At 46.5% G+C, this 13,478-nt stretch overlaps 1 long non-coding RNA gene across 1 annotated transcript; it reads left to right on the top strand.

The window, feature by feature from the left end:
• The first annotated feature begins 494 nt into the window (after positions 1-494).
• Positions 495-12,993, top strand: LOC108350053 (uncharacterized). Its single transcript, XR_005501067.2, has 4 exons — positions 495-943; positions 8,528-8,631; positions 8,820-9,072; positions 9,235-12,993. It is a non-coding gene; the product is annotated as an uncharacterized LOC108350053 (long non-coding RNA).
• The last annotated feature ends 485 nt before the right edge of the window (positions 12,994-13,478 follow it).

The raw sequence follows: 13,478 nt of genomic DNA, 5'->3' as shown, positions 1-13,478 counted from the left end.
TTTTACATTTCATCTGGTGACAGCCACGGCGAGCACCTGCACCAGCAGAGCATCATCAGACAAGAGGGTAACAGGACTGATGGCAGGGGTCCCAAGATGAGATGTTTGGATTCTCCCTGCTTCTACACGGGGTGGCAACAACTCTGAAACACAAGCAGGAGCCAAGTGGCAAAACAAGCAAGTACTCCAGGAGGTGGGCAGGCATTTTGGGCTTTCTTTGGGTGACCTGGCAGAACCAGGTCTTAAGCTGGGGGTCTCATTCCAGAGAAAGCCAACAGGGAAACAGAACCAACAGAAACACATAGAAAAACACATAGTGAGACATACAGTAAAGGAATCAGGGGTGGCCACAACATATGCATTCTCCTGAACAAACAGGGTTTGGCAGAGATCCAGTGGCTTCTCACATGGATCCTGGACACTGGATCAGCAGTGTCCTATGTGTCTCACCTCTCCTATGTGTCCAGAGGATGCCTTAACCAGACTTAACCCTGGAGGTGACAGACCGGGCAACTTTCTAATTTGTTCCTTTTGGTGTGAAGGTGTTACACTCCTCTGAAGTTTTAGGCATGATTGATCAAGGGGAGTCCTAGAACATCTGAGATTGCGTACTGTCCAGGTGTCCCCTGACCACTGTACTCTTACATGCTCCAAAGAACTCTAAGACCTTTAGTTTCTCAAGGCTTGGCCTCTGTGATTTTGGTGGGATCTCTCGAAATCTTGTGGTGGGTATCCACCAGAGAAGACTACTTGGCCATGGGTGTAAGCCAATAGAAAATCTTTATAAGTCAGCCAGCAACCACACTGGGTGTTTGGGGTTCCAGTGTAGCCCCAAGCCTTTCTCAGGGTGAACTTTTAAGCACAAAACCACATCCTGGGCTGACATACTTCAGTTAACAAGAACAGTTAGCCAGAAGCAGAACTACAGAGCCCAAAAGGCAAGGTTAGTACATTTAAAGACTTTACAATAATTATGAGCTTTGGTGGATTAGGTCTGTGTTTTTGTTTTTGGCAGGTGGTGCTGTCCATGTGTTGAATTTTATGGCCTTAATGGTATTTCCATCATGGAGCTGCTTGAGTTTAGGTCTGAAGGTCTGGGGTACAGTTACAATTGTAGTTGGCACTAAATAAAATGCAGTAGCTATGAATATGTATAAAGATACAAACATGATTTGAGTTTGTTTAAATTCGTAAAGAGATGACTTGCTTATTATGTGGTCATGTGATCCAACTTCCTTTGCCAGGACAGTGTTCTGAGTACCTCCTTGTTTGGAACCGCTTCATGCCAGCAGCAGCTTCTTTGCCCAGCCTTGACCTGTTTTTATTTTAATTCCCAAATATTGGCACTTAGGTCATTATCGTTTCATCATTGCATGGGAAGAAATGTCCTATTAGGAAACAGTTATGGTCTACGTGAGTGGTTCACACATAGTAAACTGCTTTGACAATTTCATCTCTATCACACTTTGAATACTTTCCCACATGCAGAGGAATGTCACCGTCTTAGTGTTTCTATTGCTGCTATGAAACACCATGACAAGTTGGGGAGGGAAGGGTTTATTTGGCTTAAACTTCTATATTACTATTCATAACTAAAGGAAGCCAGGACAGGGGCTCAAACAGAGTAAAGAACCTGGAGGCAGGAGCCGATGCAGTAGCCATGGAGGGATGCTGCTTACTGGCTTGCTCCCCCTGGCTTGGCCAACCTGCTTTCTATAGAACCCAGAACCACCAGCTCAGGGATGGCACCATCCACAATGGTCTGAGGCCTCCTTTATTGATCACTAATTTAAAAATTAGTGATCATAGGCCTACTGCCTGATCTTATGGAGGCATTTTTAAAACTGAGGGTCTTTCCTCGCTGATGACTTTAGCTTGTGTCAGTTTAGCCAGTATACTGTTTTAACTTTGTCTGTCTCAGTTCACTGCTGAGTGCAGCTTTCAATCTAATCAAAAAGTAGCCAGCGATGCTGTCAGCCACATATCTGTGTTCATACCTTGACCTAGCACGTACTGTTACCAGTCCATTTAGACTAAAACTATATTCAGCCACTGTTCTTCTATCCTCTGCAAACTATTTTCTGCTATAATTTTCTTTTTATCACTATTAACATGCAGTTCCCCTTCCTTGAGTTTGCCCTCAGTTGCTTTTATGGAGTTGTGACCAAATATCTGGCAGAAATAACTTACAGGAGAAAAGACATGTTTTGGCTCAGTTTCAGAGAGCTAAGCATCTTCTTGCTCACTTGGGGTCACAGAGACAGGAACAGGTGGAAGAGTAATTATCTCGTGAGAGACAGGAAACATAGCGAGGAAGCAATAGAAAGGGGCCAGGGCAAGATATAGCCCCCAAGGACAGGTACCTAGTGACCAACTGCTAACAGCAGGCAGAAAGATCCCCAAACCACTAGTAATTTTACAATTTTGAATTTATAAACTGATGGCATCATTTGTTATACCGGAACTCCCATGGGCTAATCTTCTCTAGACACACCCTCACAGACGTGGCCAGAGGTATGCTTTACTAACCTCCTAGGTTTATTAACCCAACCAACAACCAAGACTAGCTAGCATACTTTCACTTTGCAACGTACTGGGGATAATGCTTTTAAGAATGTTAAGTCAATGCTCTTGTTCTACAAAGGAGGACTCTTGGTTCTATAATCTCAACACATGGAAGCTTATAGGTATCAGAAACATCTGTATCTTCTTGGCTGCTCTGTCCTGACTCAATGACAGGCCAGCCCACGAAGTTTCCACACACGCATGTGCACCCTTGAGCAAGCTACACTTCAGTTAGAATCCCCCTCCCCACTTTTGGATAAAAAAGGCCTAAGAATGCCCTGGTTAAACAAGATCTTGTGTAAAATCTGTAGCAAGCTTTACATGAGAATCAGAATTGAGAGTCATGAAGCAAAGCTACACACATTTCAAATAACTGCCTGTGTGTGTATGTTAATGTGTATAAATTATTATCTTTTTATTTATTTATTTTTTTTGGAGAAAGCTCTTGGCTAAAATTGAGTCATGACAGTCACTGAATACTTGAGTACAGTATATCAGAGACCTGAGCCATTCATTGCGTACTGGAAGTTTTTGCTCCATTGACCATGAAGCCATGTGTGTTTAGAGCATCACCACTGTTACATAAATGTGGGGTATACGAGAGCCTGCTCCAGAATGACGAAGGCAATAGAGAAAAAATTAACAATGATTGCCTCGCAGTCTGATGCTTTTTCTTTTTTCTTTTCTTTTTTTTTTTTTCCGGAGCTGGAGACCGAACCCAGGGCCTTGCGCTTGCTAGGCAAGCACTCTACCACTGAGCTAAATCCCCAATCCCAGTCTGATGCTTTTTCATCCCTTCCCAAATAAGTATGGCTAGGCGGAAGCTCCCCCATCACCAGCTGAAAGAGGAAGAAAATAAAAATCCTGGTTTAGATATGGCAGCATTTTCTGGAGAGGGCCATGAAGTGCTAAGGACTGTAAAGTGGGGACAGTTCCACTTTGCCTGGGTTCATGAACAGGGGCTAGTGAACGCAGCCACATGGATAGGAAAGAAGTTGGGAGGTTAAGGGAAAATTCTATTGGTGGACTTCTCTGAATGAACCAAGTCAGAGGATGGAAATACTTGTGTCTTAGATGAATACTTGCCCATGGCTTTCCCGGAAGAAGGATCTCGGGTTTGGAGGAACATGGCAACCTGCCTCATGCTTCTTTGCTCTTGTTACTGCAAGAAAATTGCTCCAAGGGATGGAGCAAAGCATGGGCTGGTGGACGGGTATATCTGGGTTCATCTATACAAACATCTGCTTCCCAAGGTCTCTGTAGCATTGCTAGGTTCCCTAACCTGACAGATGGGCTAAAGCTGTCGTTCACATTGTGCTGGGTCCCGACAGCGCAGTTTCTGTGTGGATTGTTCACACTGGGTTCCATACCACACAGGAAGGGCAATGACTCTTCTCACTGTTATAGACCACTCTTCAAGTACAGAGTAAGTATACACTAAATACCATAATAGTTCCAGACACTTGAAATGTCTTAGGAAACCAAAGACCAAGGTTGAAACTTTCTAGAGACCCAAAAAGCATTATAAACAAGCATGTGTTTGGAAGGCAGGGGGACTGTAGAGAAAGGACTAAAATAGGTAATGTCTGGTGATATTCTCCCTCCCTTGATTTCTCTTTGTTTTTCTCTTCAGTTTTCTAGGCAAGCGCTCTACCACTGAGCTAAATCCCCAACCTTCTCTTCAGTTTTCTAAACTAAAGATTTGGTGGTGGTGGTGGTGGTGGTGGTGGTGGTGGTGGTGTGTGTGTGTGTGTGTGTGTGTGTGTGTGTGTGTGTGTGTATTGTGTGTGTGTTTTGCCTGAATATATGTCTGTGTACCACATATATGCATTGGCTCTTTGGAAGTGAAGTTACAGACAGTTCTTACAGGCCATATGAGCACTGGGAACTGAACCCAGGACCTCTGTAAGAGCAGCCAGTGCTCTAACCACTGGGACATCTTCCCTGAAGTGGAAACTTCTAGATCTTTGGAAAGTTAGTTATATCAAATGATGTTTTGCTGGGGCACAGAGGTGAACGTATGAAAGGACACTTGGTGAAGGAGTGTAAAGATGACCTCACAGACAGTGGGAGATGAGCACTGAGCGTTGGTCTGGTTTGCTCTGCCTCCCTATTCTTTGCTAACAACATGTATGTATTGGTTCACCTTACGTGGCATTGTTGGGCTCAATTTGTGATTACGCAGCCATTGAGAGAAGAAACTCCCCTAAGAACTGCTTGTGAGATTTCTGCGGCAACTTGCAGATTCTGCAGCCAGTTGGTGAGCCTCATGGTTCCTTCAGGATTGAACTATGGTTGCTGGTTTGTGCCTGGTGTCTGCTTGTTGAAAGAACTGAACTGTATGTAGCTGCTGGTTCGTGCCTGGTGTCGCCTGCCTAGAGGACTGATCTGCAGCTACTAAGTCATATTTGGGGTTTGCTGTGGGACTGAGCTGCTGCCCAAGCTCACCCCCAAAGAACTATTGCTGAATGTCAACATCTAGTACGTGGGGGGCCCTGGGGATGGCCGCATGCAACCAGGACACAGGGGATGTGGAGCAAAGGCAGAAGCAACTTTATTAGTCTTTATATAGATATGAATATGCATTACTTCAATTTCCATTTTGGGAAGATACCATAAGATCATTATTCTCACGATACCAGGAACAACTGAGGCAAGACTAAACAAAGAAATAAGACTAAACAAAGGCTTCTTCTCAAAATATTCATTTAACAAATCACCCCTCTTCTTATTATCAAAATATACTTGCCATAACCCAGAGAGCATGAGAGCTGCTTCCACAGAAACAGGCCACAGAAGAACATAGTTTAAGATCAAGTGAGAAAAACATTTTCTTCTCAAGGGCGGCATTCCAGCTCCTACTGGCACCTGTCACCAGTCCTTACTTGATCCTGCCTGGGAGTTGCATTTCTATGTCTCCACAGCTGAACATGTCCACTTCCTCCATATCCTAATAACTTTTCTCTTCAACTACCTCTGCTGGGGGGTGGGCTAGAGGAGAGGTTGAACCCTCATTAAAAGTAGGTTGCAAAAAATGTATGCCTTCACTTTCCAGCACAGGGTTTGCTCTCCTAAAAACCCAACCAAACCCAGCTGAACCCTGCCCTGTTGTCTCCTTCCTTTCTCCTCTCTGTCCTCTCTACCTTATCCTGTCTTATCCTCCCTCTCTCCTTCCTTTCCCCATTTATCTGTTGAAGTGAGAGTCATTTGTTCTACAGTATTTCTGCAGCTTGCTGCCTGTACTCTTATGAGCAGGAAATAGTATTTAGAGACCATATCTAGACACGGGGTGCTTGCTCATGGCTGGCTGTTGGTAATTATTCCCAGGCCTTTTCAGAGGACAAACCTAGGAAAACATTTATTTTTAGTTTTTATTAACTTTATTTATTCACTTTATCCCAATATCAGCCCCCTTGTCTGTTTCCACCCAGTACCCCTCACATAGGTCCTCCTTCATTCCACCCCACCTTCTCCATTGAGAAGGGGGAGCCCTTTCTATGTAACACCTCCTTCAGCACATCAGATCACTGCAGGACTAGGCACATCCTCTCCGACTAAGGTCAGACAAGGCAGTCTCCCAACATCACGCCCCCCCCAAATGAAGATCAAGTTGCTCATCTGCTATATATGAGCAAGGGCCCAGGTCCAGACTATGCTCACCCCTTGGTTGGTGATTCAGTCTCTGGGAGCCCCCAAGGGTCCAGGTTAGTTGACTCTGTTGGTCTTCCTGTCCTCTTCAGGTCTTTCAATGCTTCCCTCAACTCTTACATGAGACTCTCTGGGTTCCGTCTAATGTTTGGCTGTGGGTCTCTGAATCTTTTTCCATTGGCTGCTGGATGGAGCCTCTCAGAAGATAGTTATGCTAGGCTCCTGTCTGCAAGCATAACAGAGTAACATTCATAGTGTCAGGGGTTGGTGCTTGCCCGTGGAATGGGTCTCTAATTGGGGCAGTCATTGGCTGGCCATTCCCTCCATCTCTGTTCTCTTTGTCCCTGAGCATCTTGTAGGCAGGGCATATTTTGAGTCAAAGGTTTTATGGATGGGCTGCTGTCCTTATCCCTCTGCTGGGAGTTCTGCCTGGCTATAGAAGGTGGCCACTTCAGGATCCATATCTGCAGTGCTAGGAGCCTCAGCTAGAATCGCCCCCAAAAGCCGCCTGGGGCCTCCCCCATCCCAGGTCTCTGGCATGTCCTAGAGATTGCACCCCCTTCCCCTTTGCTCTCTCCCCTGCTCTCCTTACATCTGATCCCCACACCTGCCCTGCTCCCCTCCCCATCCCCTCTCCCACCCAGTCCCCTCCCTCCACCCATGTCCGATATCTATTTTATTTTTCCTTCTGAGAAAGATTCAGAAAATGCCTATTTTTAAGGATTTAAAACTACTTACCATGACTTTATACTGGTTTTTACAGTGCAAAGTTAGATTCGAAGAATCACTTTTAATTTTGTTTTAATCTCCTCTCTCCATTGTTAATAGTTTTTTTTCCCTCAGGTGCCATTTACATTTTGCTTTAGGGAGCTCAGCCACAGCCTACATCTCTAGCCGGTAATTTAGGGAAGTACTAAATATTTTTAAAAGATTTTGCTCTTGGGCAGGAGAGATGGCTTGGCAGTTAAGAGCATGTATTGCTCTTGCAAAGGATCCACATTTGGTTCCAAGTACCCCTGTTGGGAGGCCAACAACTACCTGTGACTTTAGTTCCAGGGGAGCTATTGCTCTTTCTGGGGTTACTCACAAGTGGGCACCCCACCCCCACATAATTAAAAATAATAAAAATGCAAATCTTAAAAAAATTTCTCAGAAAACCATTTGAGGTGGATTCTTTTAATAGAATTGTGACTGTGTAAACTGTACAAACAAGTGTGTGTGTGTGTGTGTGTGTGTGTGTGTGTGTGTGTGTGGTATTCAACAACTGTGCAGCCACCTACAATTACACCAGGTGGTGCAGATGGCTCTCCAGGGGAAGAATAACAAATATTACAGAGATAACCCATCTGTGATGGCTATTCTTACTTGGCTATATCTGGGATTAATTAAAACCCCAAGTCACTGGGCACAGGTCTGTGTGTGTGTGTGTGTGTGTGTGTGTGTGTGTGTGTGTGTGTGTGTATGCGCGCGTGCATGAATTAGATCATTTGAGGTAAAGACTAACCTAAGATCCAGTTCACTTAAGATCAGAAGACCAACCTTAATCTGTGCTTATCTTCGTGTGGCCCACCCTGTCATCTGCTGTCCTCACAGACACTGAAGAGGAGGGGCATAGGTCTGGATGGTGCTGAGCTGGAGGCAGATGAGGGGCCAGAGGGTGGGGGAGGGAAGCTTCTGAAGACTCCAGGAGGTGACAGAGGCCTGGCTTTGCTCCTGCCTCCTCCCTGTTCCCTCTTCAAATCCCTCTGGCCCCAAACACACTTCCAAAACAGAGTTTGAGGCTGAAAGTCAGAGTAGTGGTAAAGAGCCAGGAGGGAGAGCCACCTTTGTGACAGCTGATCTTGCTGGGTGCCTGAGGAATCAGTTCCTGAGAAGAAATAGGTTTTATGACCCGGGCTTTGAAGAACATGTAAGAGTTCAACAAACAAGTCTTCCCACCACCGTTTCTCAGATGATCTGACACCCCATGCTCCATAAAGAGAGGTCTCTGCCCTGAACCAGGCTACAGATCAGCGATGGAGCCCACCCAGCACCTCCCGGCCTTAGGTATAGGCCTGAGAGGAGAGTGACCCTCTCCTTCATTTTCCTACTTCTCTGTCTGCAGGGTGGCCCCAGTGATGTCCCACTCAGAGCTGTCATACCAGGTCCCACCTGCTCCTTGGCTACAGGCTAAGGCCTGGGTGACTAGCAGGCTCAGTGGGGGGTGGGGAGGAGGGCAGCAGCGGCGAGAAAGCAGGGCGCAAGGATCTTCAGCTCCGGTCTCGGTCTCGCTGGTTGACTCAGCCGCCTCTCTCTCTTTGGCTTCCTCTCCCAGGCCTGGAACTCCCCATCTTCTCCCCGAGCCACCAAGTTGGCAAGACTCTCCCACCCCTGTACCTGCCAACTGATGGGTGGAGGCTAGAACTGCTTGGTGTCCTGGTAACGGTCTGAGGGGGAACCTGGGCACCTTTACGAGAGGGGAGGGAGGGAGGACGGAGGAGGAAGAGCAGATGGAAGGAGAGGGTGGGAAGAAGGAAGAAGAGGGGAAAGAGAAGGGAGAGAAGGAAGAAAGAGGATGTAGGTAGTCACACCCTGACTCCACTTTTCCCTCCTTGCTGCCCCCGCAGAGGAACCTGCGCACTCAGGTACCCGTCCTGGGTAACTTAGCTTCTAGCAGCAGAGGCTCCGCAGTGCACCCGCCCCATCGGACTTGTCTGCTTCTCTGGGTCCCTTGCCCCGACCCAGATGCATCCACATCCGCATCCGCAGGGCAGAATTATGACAAGAGCCCTGTTCAGTTAGCTTCGGTCCGCGGATTGCAGCCCGGGAGCCGCCTCTTTGCACCTCCTGCAGCCCTCAGCCTAGTCCCTGCCCTCCCAGGTGAGTTGGGCGCCTCCTGGTGGCCGCGAGGGGAACTCGCCTAGCCTGGGCTGTAGGCGGAGCTATGAAACTTAGTACCCCATGAACAGCAAGCTTTCTTTTCTACATTGTGGGTCTCTCTCTCTCCCACTACCTGCCTCCCCTCCTCCATCTTTCCTGCAGGGCTGGAGCCTGTGTGAGGAGGAACCAGCCAGTATAGTGGCCTCTCCTCTGAAAACCCCCAACCCCACCGCCCTTGTAATCAACGCCCTGTCCAACCAACCTTGCTCCCTCAAGTTGGAACGCTATCTCCATTGATCGCCACCTACAGGTGCCCACACACATAATACACATGCACTCATAAAATAAACGAATAAATAAATAGATAGATAGATAGATAGATAGATAGATAGATGGAGTAAAAAGGTTCGGAGGTAAGAGAACTTTTTGTGCAAACATTAGGATCTGATTACAACCCCCTAGCACCATATAAAGAGCCAGACAAGGTCCCAGTTCCTGAAACTCTGGCCGTGGAGTGGGGTGACCAGGTTCGCTGGGACTTTAGTAGCCCAGCTCCAGGTTTAGTAGTGACAGACTCAGTCTGAAGGAATAAGACAGAGAGTGGCAAAGCAAGACACCCAGCCACCTTTCTTTGGCCCCAGGAGCTGAGCTGAGTCAGCACTGTCGACGGACCAAAAAAAAAAAAAAAAAAAAAAAAAAAGGTAAAAATAATTCAAGCAGTGGAAAGCGAAAGTTGGGAAGCTCTGGTGCTGCACCCTTCTTCAAGTGCCCTGGGCTGACAAGACAGCTCAGAAGGCAAGATGATGGTTATGCAATCATGGGACTAGAATTCAGACCCCTGTCCTCTACTAATAAACTGCTCTGTGGAGAGAGACCCGAGGATGGATGAGGCTTGCTGACTGATAGCCTGGCCTGGAAAACTCAGCCTTTGGTTCAGGGAGAGACCATGTCTCACGTCTCTTAAGGCTTCTGCGCAGGATAGGCGAGTATACCTGGGAGCTCGTGCGCACACACATCTATATGAGTACTATGCTCATGTGTATAACTCTCAGTTTTTAAAAACAGGAGAGTGTTCCCCTGGGACAGAGGAGATGGCAGATAAAGGCGCCTGTTCAGTTCCCAGAAGAAAAAACACACATGGTGGAAGGAGAAAAGCCAACTGATCTTGCAAGTTCACCTCTGACCTCCACAAGTGCACTGATATGCCTCCTTTCCTCAGTACATAAGTAAATGTAAAACCAAGTTTTTAAAAATGGTTCCTTAAACTCAGCTCTCCCTTCCCACCTGCTGGGTCTTTGGGATGCTAGTGACTGTCTGTATGCAGCCCTCCCCAGGCTATGCACCTTGGACATGGCTGGGGTGGGAGGAAGGGGGTTGGCTGTGGGTCCTGTTTTTGAGGCTATTCAGTCTCAGAGACCAAGAAACTAAGATTCAAAGAGCACCTGCTGTGCTTGCTGGAGGCTGAAGCTGGGCTGTGAAGCTGAAAGGGACATTGGTGACTTCAGCAGTGGGCTTCAGGGTTCTAGAAAGATTCCCAGGGCTTCCATAGCCCAGACTCCATAGCCCAGACTGACTCAGACATTAAGACTAGAGAAGACCTTGCCACTTTACTGTGCCATGTTTAGTCATCCAGAGAAGCTGTAGGATTCCCAAGGAAAGTGTTTTCTGTGCGGTTGCTGTATCAGAAATGGAGGAATCACCCTCAGCTCCCATCTCCTGCACTCTTCACCTGAATCTACAATTTCACTTTTAGCCCTAACTCAACTTCATCCTTTCCCCAGTTTGTCCATTGTCCAGGTCCTTGTCACATCCTAATCTTTGCCCTGCCTTTGGGAGCAATCCGGTTTGGACCTGCTTGGACTAGTTTGGACTAGCTTGATCCTGTTTAAGAGCCTGCCTGTTTAATCCAGTTTACACTGGTTTAATCCAGTTTGGACATGTTTAATTAATTTCATCTCAATTAAGATACCCCCTTTCAAGATATGTCTAGGTTTGTGTCACATTGACACAAATTAACAATTTCTTTCCAGATTGATAATTTTTAAAAAAGATTTATTTATTATATATAAGTACACTATAGCTCTCTTCAGGCACACCAGAAGAGGGCATCAGATCTCATTACAGATGGTTGTGAGCCACCATGTGTGATTTGAACTCAGGACCTCTGGAAGAGCAGTCAGTGCTCTTAACCACATAGCCATCTCTCCAACCCCAGATTGATAATTTTTAATTTTGTTTTAAGTAAATCACTTATATAGTTTTCCCTAATACTTTTCACATATATTTGTCATTTCTATTATATATATGTATCTATAAAGCCTAAGAATATTTTGAGTGATTCTTTTAGAAAGGCTCCATCTATGTACTGTCCTGAAGCTGGATCCCTCAGGTGTCAGGTATGCTAACATGTTTGCAATCTGCCTGGGTCATTCAGCTTCTGTGAGCTGTACAGTTGTGGAGTTTTACCTGAGCTGATTATTTACCTCTTAGGTAACTTTAGGGAGGACAGGGGCTTTGGGAGGAGCTCCTGAAGGCTGGTGAGCCTCATGAAATACCCCCTCTCTCCAGTAGGGGATGCTCCTAGACCCAGTTTCCTGAGGGCTACCTACAGCTACTCTTTATTCAAGATGGAAAATTTCACATCCACCTTGAAAGGAACAAGTATGCAATAATGTATTTTATAATGTAAATCCAAAAGAAAGTACTCCCAGGTAATGTCGGTATCTTTTAATCTTTTGCCCCAAAATGTAATTGTTTTGCCTTCTTGCCCCTTTCCATTTCACAACATTTACATAGAAAACTTTTAATAAGACAGTCATTTACATAGCCAACAAGTTGGGCAGGGCAGGATATAGGTAGACATCAGCCTGGTGCTGTGGGAGCCAAAGCCTGCTAAAGGGTGAAGTGACATTCACATAGGGCAAGCCTGAATGTGCATGGTAAGGATCTATCTTCACAAACTGGGGCAATGTTGGTGATGAGAGACGCGCTGTGTAAAACAGCTTGAACCATCAATTAGATCAGTAGAGAAATGGGCTCCACTACAGAAAAGACAGCAATTAGTTCTTCAGTGATGGACTTGAGATAGGTCCATGACCTTAAGTTTTGAATAGTGTCAGTTCTGTTGTGACATATGCCCCAGTAAATGCTATTATGCCTTAGAAAGTCACACAAGACAATCAAGAGTTTATTGAAAAACAAAGTTGGAACAGGAAACTCAAAATGTTTCCTCAGGGACACACACGTGCATCTGAGACAGGGAACTGTTGAACATGGCAGTACAGTTTATGGACAACAGATGCAAGGATGAACAAACGTGGGTCTATACCTAGCAAAGGACCTAAAGTGTCTATAACATAAGCATCAGGAGGATCACAGCTTTGGGGTTATTTTGAGGTAGATGTCACAAAACACCTAATAAATACAACTTAAGGAAGGAAGGGCTCATGTTGGCTCGTGGTTTGAAAGCTTACAGTCCTCGGTGGAACTAAACACCGTGGTGGGGGTTGGAAGCGTTTTCTACCAATGAATGGTCTCTGAAAGCACCATATCAGATAAGCCCAGAGATGTGTTGTGGGACAATGAAAGGTACCCTGGTTCCTGGTTGAGGAGGCTTGAACCCCAGATACCCTGAAAGGGATGGTAGGTGTTTCACCTGACTCCCAGGAAACCAGGCTGGTCACTAGCAGCAGTCACATAAAGGGCAACACCACAGGCCCCTCCACAGGTAGAGGATGTAAGCTCAAGACAGATCTCCATTATAATGAGGTCTCTAAGTTTAGGCCTGGAGGCTTAGCCAATGAATTTCCCTTCTCAGACAATCCTCCCTGCAAAAGGTATTTAATCTCAGGCCCACTCTGAGAAGTGGGGTCTGGTTTTACTCCTCCACTTTCTGCCATGACAATAAATGCCTTAAAACCACTGATTGTCTCTTCATTGGGATCCACCATGGGAAGCCATGGAGAAGCCCTTCGCCTACAGAGCCACCATCTAATCTCCTGCAGAAGACCTCCCGGTGCTCCCAGCCACCTCCACCCAGCAGCACCTGGATGCCCAGCCTGAGAATCAGACAGCCCAGCCTCCTTGCAGGCCCAGGAACCCCCACCCAGCCAGCTCTCACACTCAGACTGCATTTCCACCCCCAGGAGTGGTGTCCTGTGGCTTCCCACAGCCCAACACCAGCCAGGGGCAGCATGGGGTAAGTGCAGCCGACTTCCCTCGTCCTGCCTCCAGAGCAGCCCAAGCCCTGTGGTGGAGCAGGATGAGGGACCCCAGGTGTCTTCCAGGTGATCCAGTCAAGTTGACAATGACGATTAACCATCACAGAGGATGGCTTGATGCCAAAGGGAGAGCATCAGACGAGGGGGAGCATCAAGTGACAGAGTTGGTAGATCTTAAAGGAGTGT

The sequence above is a fragment of the Rattus norvegicus genome, chromosome 2 (genome assembly GCF_036323735.1).
Source record: "Rattus norvegicus strain BN/NHsdMcwi chromosome 2, GRCr8, whole genome shotgun sequence".
Lineage (NCBI taxonomy): Eukaryota > Metazoa > Chordata > Mammalia > Rodentia > Muridae > Rattus > Rattus norvegicus.
Note: the sequence above shows the minus strand (reverse complement) of the source record. Positions and strands in the feature narration are given on the sequence as shown.